Source organism: Mus caroli, chromosome 4 (genome assembly GCF_900094665.2).
Source record: "Mus caroli chromosome 4, CAROLI_EIJ_v1.1, whole genome shotgun sequence".
NCBI lineage: Eukaryota > Metazoa > Chordata > Mammalia > Rodentia > Muridae > Mus > Mus caroli.
The window spans coordinates 17,834,153-17,840,817 of NC_034573.1; positions in this window are offsets into that span (position 1 = coordinate 17,834,153).

Consider the following 6,665-nt stretch of genomic DNA (forward strand, 5'->3'; position numbering starts at 1 on the left):
TGTTGTTATGTCTCCTTTTTCATTTCTGATTTTGTTAACTAGGATACTGTCCCTGTGCCCTCTACTTAATCTGGGTAAGAATTTATCTATCTTGTTGAGTTTCTCAAAGAACCAGTTCCTGGTTTGGTTGATTCTTTGAATAGTTCTTCTTGTTTCCACTTGGTTGATTTCACACCTGAGTTTGATTATTTTCTGCCATCTACTCCTCTTGGATGAATTTCCTTCCTTTTGTTCTAGAGCTTCTAGGTGTGTTGTCAGACTGATAGTTATGCCCTCTCTAGTTTCTTTTTGGAGGAACTAAGGGCTCTGAGTTTTCCTCTTAATACTGCTTTCATTGTATCCCATAAGTTTGGGTATGTTGTGGCTTCATTTTCATTAAACTCTAAAAAGTCTTTAATTTCATTCATTATTTCTTCCTTGACCAAGGTATCATTGAGTAGAGTGTTGTTCAGTTTCCACGTGAATGCTGGCTTTCTATTATTTATGCTGTTATTGAAGAACAGCCTTAGTCTGTGGTGATCTGATAGGATGCATGGGATAATTTCAATATTTTTGAATCTGTTGAGTCCTGTTTTGTAATCAATTATATGGTCAATTTTGGAGGAGTTACCATGAAGTGCTGAGAAGAAGGTATATCCTATTGTTTAGGATAAATATTCTTTAGATATCTGTTAAATCCATTTGTTTTATTAACTTCTGTTAGTGTCCATGTGTCTCCTTTTAGTTTCTGTTTCCAGTTTCTGTCCATTGATGAGAGTGGGGTGTTGAAGTCTTCCACTAATATTGTGTGAGGTGCAATGTGTCCTTTGAGCATTCTTTAATGAATGTAGCTGCTCACATCTATGGTTCCTGATTTCTTTCCTAGAGTTTCTATCTCCAGAGTTGTCTCCCTTTGGGTTTTCTTTATTGTTTCTACTTCCATTTTTAGATCCTGGATGGTTTTGTTCAATTCCATTGCCTGTTTTGTGTTTTCTTGTAGTTCTTTAAGGGATTGCTGTGTTTCTTTTACCTGTTTAGTAGTGTTTGTCTGTAGTTCTTTAAGGACTTCTACCTGTTTAGCAGTGTTCTCCTATAATTCCTTAAGGGAATTTGTGTTTCCTCTTTATAAGGGCTTCTACTTGTTTAGCAGTGTTCTCCTGTATTTCTTTAAGTGAGTTATTAATGCCTTTCTTATGATCTTCTACCACCATCATGAGATACGATTTTAAATCCGTATCTTGTTTTTCGGGTGTGTTGGGGTATCCAGGACTTGTTGTGGTGGGTGTACTGGGTTCTGATGATGTCCAGTGTTCTTGGTTTCTGTTAGTAAGATTCTTACATTTGCCTTTAGCCACCTGGAAATCTCTGGTGTTAATGTTCAGGCTGACTCTGATTGGAGTTTGATCCTCCTGTGATTCTTTTAGCCTCTGTCAGCACTCCTGGGAGTCCAACTCTCTCCTGAGTTCCAGTGGTCAGGGCACTCTCTGCAGGCAAGCTCTCCTCTTTCAGGGCAGGTGTCCAGCAGTCTGGGGCTCTGATCCACCTCCTGAGTTCTGGGGTCAGAACTCTCCTTGTAGGCCGACTCTTCTCTGGCAAGGAATGTGCCCAGGGGTGTGGGTCTCAGCTCTGCCTCCTGGCTGAGGATGATGGCCTGATGGGACCCTGACCAAGAAGCTCTGTTGTTTCTATTGCCCATGTGCTCTCAGGTGATCAGGAGGTCCTGGGTGTGATAGGGGTCCTGCGGTGTGGAGAGTCCTCTGCTGCCTTAGATGCCCTCGGTTGGGTTCATTCAGGAGATGGCGGGGCTGGCCCCAACCTTAATGGATCCCAGCCTCTGGTCAGGCGGGGTTCCTTTGTCCCTGTTCCTGCTGGCACAAGACTCTCTGCAATTCTTTAGAGCTGATGTTGCCTTCCACTCACCTGTGATCCCGAGGTCCTGCGGTGTGGTGGGGAGCACTCTGGAGCCCTTGGCGGCTCTGTTGGGCTCAGAAGGAAGATGGTGGTGGTGGCCCCCTCATTATAATTAAAAAAAAAAAACACAGTCTTCATCTTTTAGATATTGCTTTTTTCTTTTTCTTGTTTTGGTTTTTCGAGACAGGGTTTCTCTGTATAGCCATTGCTGTCCTGGAACTTACTTTGTAGACCAGGCCGGCCTTGAACTCAGAAATCTGCCTGCCTCTGCCTCCCAAGTGCTGGGATTAAAGGAGTGCTCTACCATTGCCAGGCTAGATATTGCTTTCATTTTAGACTTTATTTTTACATGTTTTCTTAAAGTTTTTATCATTGCTTAGTATTTTTTAACACGCTGCATAAATTAGAGGACATGATCTAAAAACAGTAACATATTTCAGCAAATGGTATAGAAATGGACAAAGCACTAAGAAAGTAGACACAGGGAGATTATTGATGATAAGGCTCCAGTAGAAGTTTGCTATTTAGGAAAATGGGGCAGGGGCCTGGGGCATATCTCACTAGGACCACTATTGCTTACTCCAGGACTACAACTACCACAATTAAAAGCTCACCAACTTATATATTAAGGGAACACAAATTAAAACTGTGAAGAAGGCAACTGATTGCAAGTGTTGAAGAGAATGCAGAAAAAGAGAAAGCTTTATTCACTAATGTTAGAAAAGTAAAGTTGTACAGCCTCTGTGAAAATTAATTTGGAGAGTTCTAAGAGAAATAAACACAGAATTACCTTCTGACCTAGCCAAACCACTGTAGGGTATATATGCAATGACTCCAAATCAGCATCCCACAGAGATCCTGTGTATTCTCTGCAGATGAGATTACATGTGTATGTGCTTGTGTGTATGTGCATGTGTGTGTGTGTGTGTGTGTATTTGTGTGTAATAATACAAAAGGAGGATGTGATCTTATGGGAGGAGGTGAAAGGATAATGAGAAAGAGTGGATGCCAACCAGGTGAAGGGACAGGGGTGGAATGTGGTAGATGAAACAAATGTGAAAAGTCTATAATGACACATGTATGAAGTTACCAGATTCAATTCATAGTGTAAAATAAATAAATAACAACATGTTTCAAGTTGAAAGAAAAATAGTTACTAAGACACAGTTAGACATTGGTTATATAGAAAATTACAAGATGCCTCCTATGAGTGATTAGACTTGACTTTTTATTTTCAGTCAAGGCTTTGACAGGCCATGAAACTTGGAGGCAGAATGCAATTGGATTGTGAAGAGAATTTATGTTTTAATGAGGATGAAAAGTGTTTATCATCTTTTGGATAATCATGTAACAATAACAACCCCTGGGTATTGTATTTGATGCCTTTCTCTTTAGGAGACCCCTCATTGTATATAAGGCTCAGGTAATAGATTCATAATTCATTGGCATGAAATCATTTGTTGTTCAATTATATAAAATGATGATCTTAAGCATTCAAGAATGTGGCTTTTAAAAAATGTGAAACCTGAATAGCTAAAATGATGCATAACACATGCAACAAATTAAAAAGTTGCAATGAATAGATCTGACACTAGTGTTCACTAAAGGTAATTAGCGAACAGTGTGTCACTATTGAAATGAGAAACTGAGGTACTCCTATGAATAATTGATACTTGTTGTCCTATTGAAATACATTACCTGAAGATTTGGACTTTAATGGTGTAATTGTCTGCAAGCCCCATGTTGCTTTGCCTATGTAGCACTGCATAACACTGGCATCACCAAATTGTGGACCCAAATTACCTGAAGATATGGGTTTTAACGATGTAATCAATTGTCTCCAAGCCTTGTTTTGCTTTGCCTGTGTACCACTGCACAACACTGTCATCACCAAAGAAGAATGCAGTTCAAAGGAAAGATGACCAGAAATAATTTCAAAGTGTACCTAAGACAGAAAAGAAACAATAATTATGTGGTGAATTATCAAAGAAAAACTTCACTTAAGAGGGAGTGAGGCAGAATAGGACCTGAAAGTCATCTTGGATATATGGTGGCTTGCTGGAAATTCAGAACCATGTAAGACCCTGTCTCAAACAAACAAACAACAACAAAAAAAAGGAATAATGAAGAAAAACAACACTGAGTTTTCAAAAGATTACTGTCAACTTGATACAATTATTCTTTTAAAAAAAGTAATTTTAACTACACTTAAATTACTATAAACATTTCAATAGGTCCAAACCAAATGAGAATAGATTTCTTTGCTTTCTGTTTTCTAATATAACTGTGTGTAGGAACAGTCCTATGTAGACCAACCCATGAAACTTGGTTTCTGCTACAGATCTTGCAGGCTTCATTGTTCTTTTGGAGGATCTGCATGGGGAGCCCTGTACTCATAAATCTTACTTAATGCTTAAACAAAACATTATTTAAAAACAGCTATCAGATGTTTACAATCTACAACAGATATCATACACATGTATACAACTATACATATATATTTAAAAAATAACTATACAAAAGTGTATTAAAAAAAGAATATTCCTCACATCTATTTTTCTTCTTGTTGCATCTAAGTTAAAACCTGGTATTTCAGTGTGACATAATGGTGGCAGCATAAAGACATCAGCAGAGCAATTTAAAAGCTGACGAGTTTACAAGCTGAGATGTAATTTAGCCATAGTTAGTAGCTATTTTCCAGGAAATCTCTTTACACCCAACTATCCTGAGGCATGTGAAATGATTGAGTTTTGGTTATATTTGTATGTACAAATTTCAATTAAAAGTTGTACTGTAGATTGTTACAGTTGTCTTTTTCTATACTTCTCCAAGTTCCAAATTTTGTTTAGGAAAAACAAAGTTTTACAGATTCGGAAAACATCAATTTGGAGAATATTTTCCCTGCTTCACTAGGGTGATGGGAAATTCCCTGATTTAACTCAGAATTCCTGCTGTTTCTGAAACTTAAAGACAGGTGCCTGCTTCAGAAGGAACTTGTAGAAAACAACAACAAACTTCGGAAGATTTTTGATAAGGTGTAGTCAGACTCTTCAGGGAGCCTGCGCCGATTATTTAATACCTAATGAGACCTTGCTACCTGCTCACAACTTTTACGATACACTTCAGAAAGACGAAGGTATGTATAGAAGCACAGGAGTTGGAAATAGGTTTCAGCAGCAGCGCCAATCCCAATAGACTGTTAGTGGCGCCCTGGTTGAGATGATCAGCAGGGAAAAGAGGCACAATTCATTAGCGCTGCCTTCCAAGCATGCAGGAGCGGAGGGGACTACAGCCACCCTCACTGGCTCATTAGAACAGGCTTTTAGGAAGGCGTTTCAAAGTGAGGCTGGAGATTCGCATCATTTTGTCTTTCTTCTCATCATCAGGAGCCAATTTCTTCTATTTTACCTACAACGGCTGGAATAATTCTTTGAAGATGGAGATAAGTGTCAAAGTCTCCTTTGATCACTTTAGAATGTGAAAGCAGAAACAATATCCTTGCCATTGATTTGCCATAAATGCCCTAGGCTCGGAATGTGTATTATATGTAGTGGCATATTAAATCCTTTAATTTCCAGATGTCTATATTCTTACAGCAGTGATGTTCTGTATAGTTAACTTGGTAGAAGAAAAAAATGTTTACCTAACTATAAGTACTGATAATCACATTTTATATTCTTACGTCCTTATTGTGTTGTTTGGATAAAGAAGAGTTTTAGAATCAGCTATCAGAACTAATTAAGTCATTTTGGAAATTTTCTTATAAGCTAAATTGCTTTATCATTTTCATCTTAAAAATGATTAAAGTTAGTCCCCAGAGAGAAGGCTTCTGGGTTGGTTCCGGGTCCATTCTGTTAGGTACTACTTCTGAAGTGTCTTCAGTCAGTCCTGGAAGGTGACAAGGAGCAACGAAAATAGTCTATGCTGTCCTAGGAATCACTTCCGATTCCTGACCAACAATTTGGAAGGGATTTCCCATGGTAGGCATAGCTTTTGTTGTTCCCAAATGAGTAAATAACTTTAAATTGTGTGTGTGTGTGTGTGTATCTGTGTATACATGCACATATGTATTATATTTATATATTTAAATAATCATATACTTTGTTTCCTATAGATTTTTCAAGTATCTTAAGTGTTATTTATCTCTCTACTCTTCCTCTGAGTTACTGTCTCATCCCTTTCCACAATTAAAATATACCTCCTTGTTTCTTCCCTTCTCCCTTCATAACACATGTATGTTATTTATTTTCCTTTCTAGAATTCCTTTCTTCTACCCCATAATCTTTTTTCTACGTTACCTCTCACCATGTCTTCATCATTATTTGCTGTCAGTATTTATTTAGTATTTCAGTCTTAGCCATTGGGTTTGGAGTAAGATTTAACATTCAAATTAATATTAATTGGCATTTCCCTAATTACTACAAATGTCAAACACTTTTTTGTTTGTTTTTATTTTTATTTTTCGTTTGTCTTTCAGGATAGAGTCTCACTTTGTTGCCTTGGTTGGCCTGGAGCTTACTATTCACAACAGGCTGGCCTGAAACCAACAGAAATCCATCTGCCTCTAACTCTTATGTGCTACAGTTAAAGATCTTCTCCACCATGCCTTGTTTGAACATTTTAAAGGTTTTCTTTTCTCTTTCTCTGTCTCTTTCTCTTCCTCTTTCTCTTTCTCCTTCTCTTTCTCTTTCTCTTTCTCTTTCTCTTTCTCTTTCTCTTTCTCTTTCTCTTTCTCTTTCTCTTTCTGTTTCCTCTTCTTTTTCTGTTTCTCTTTC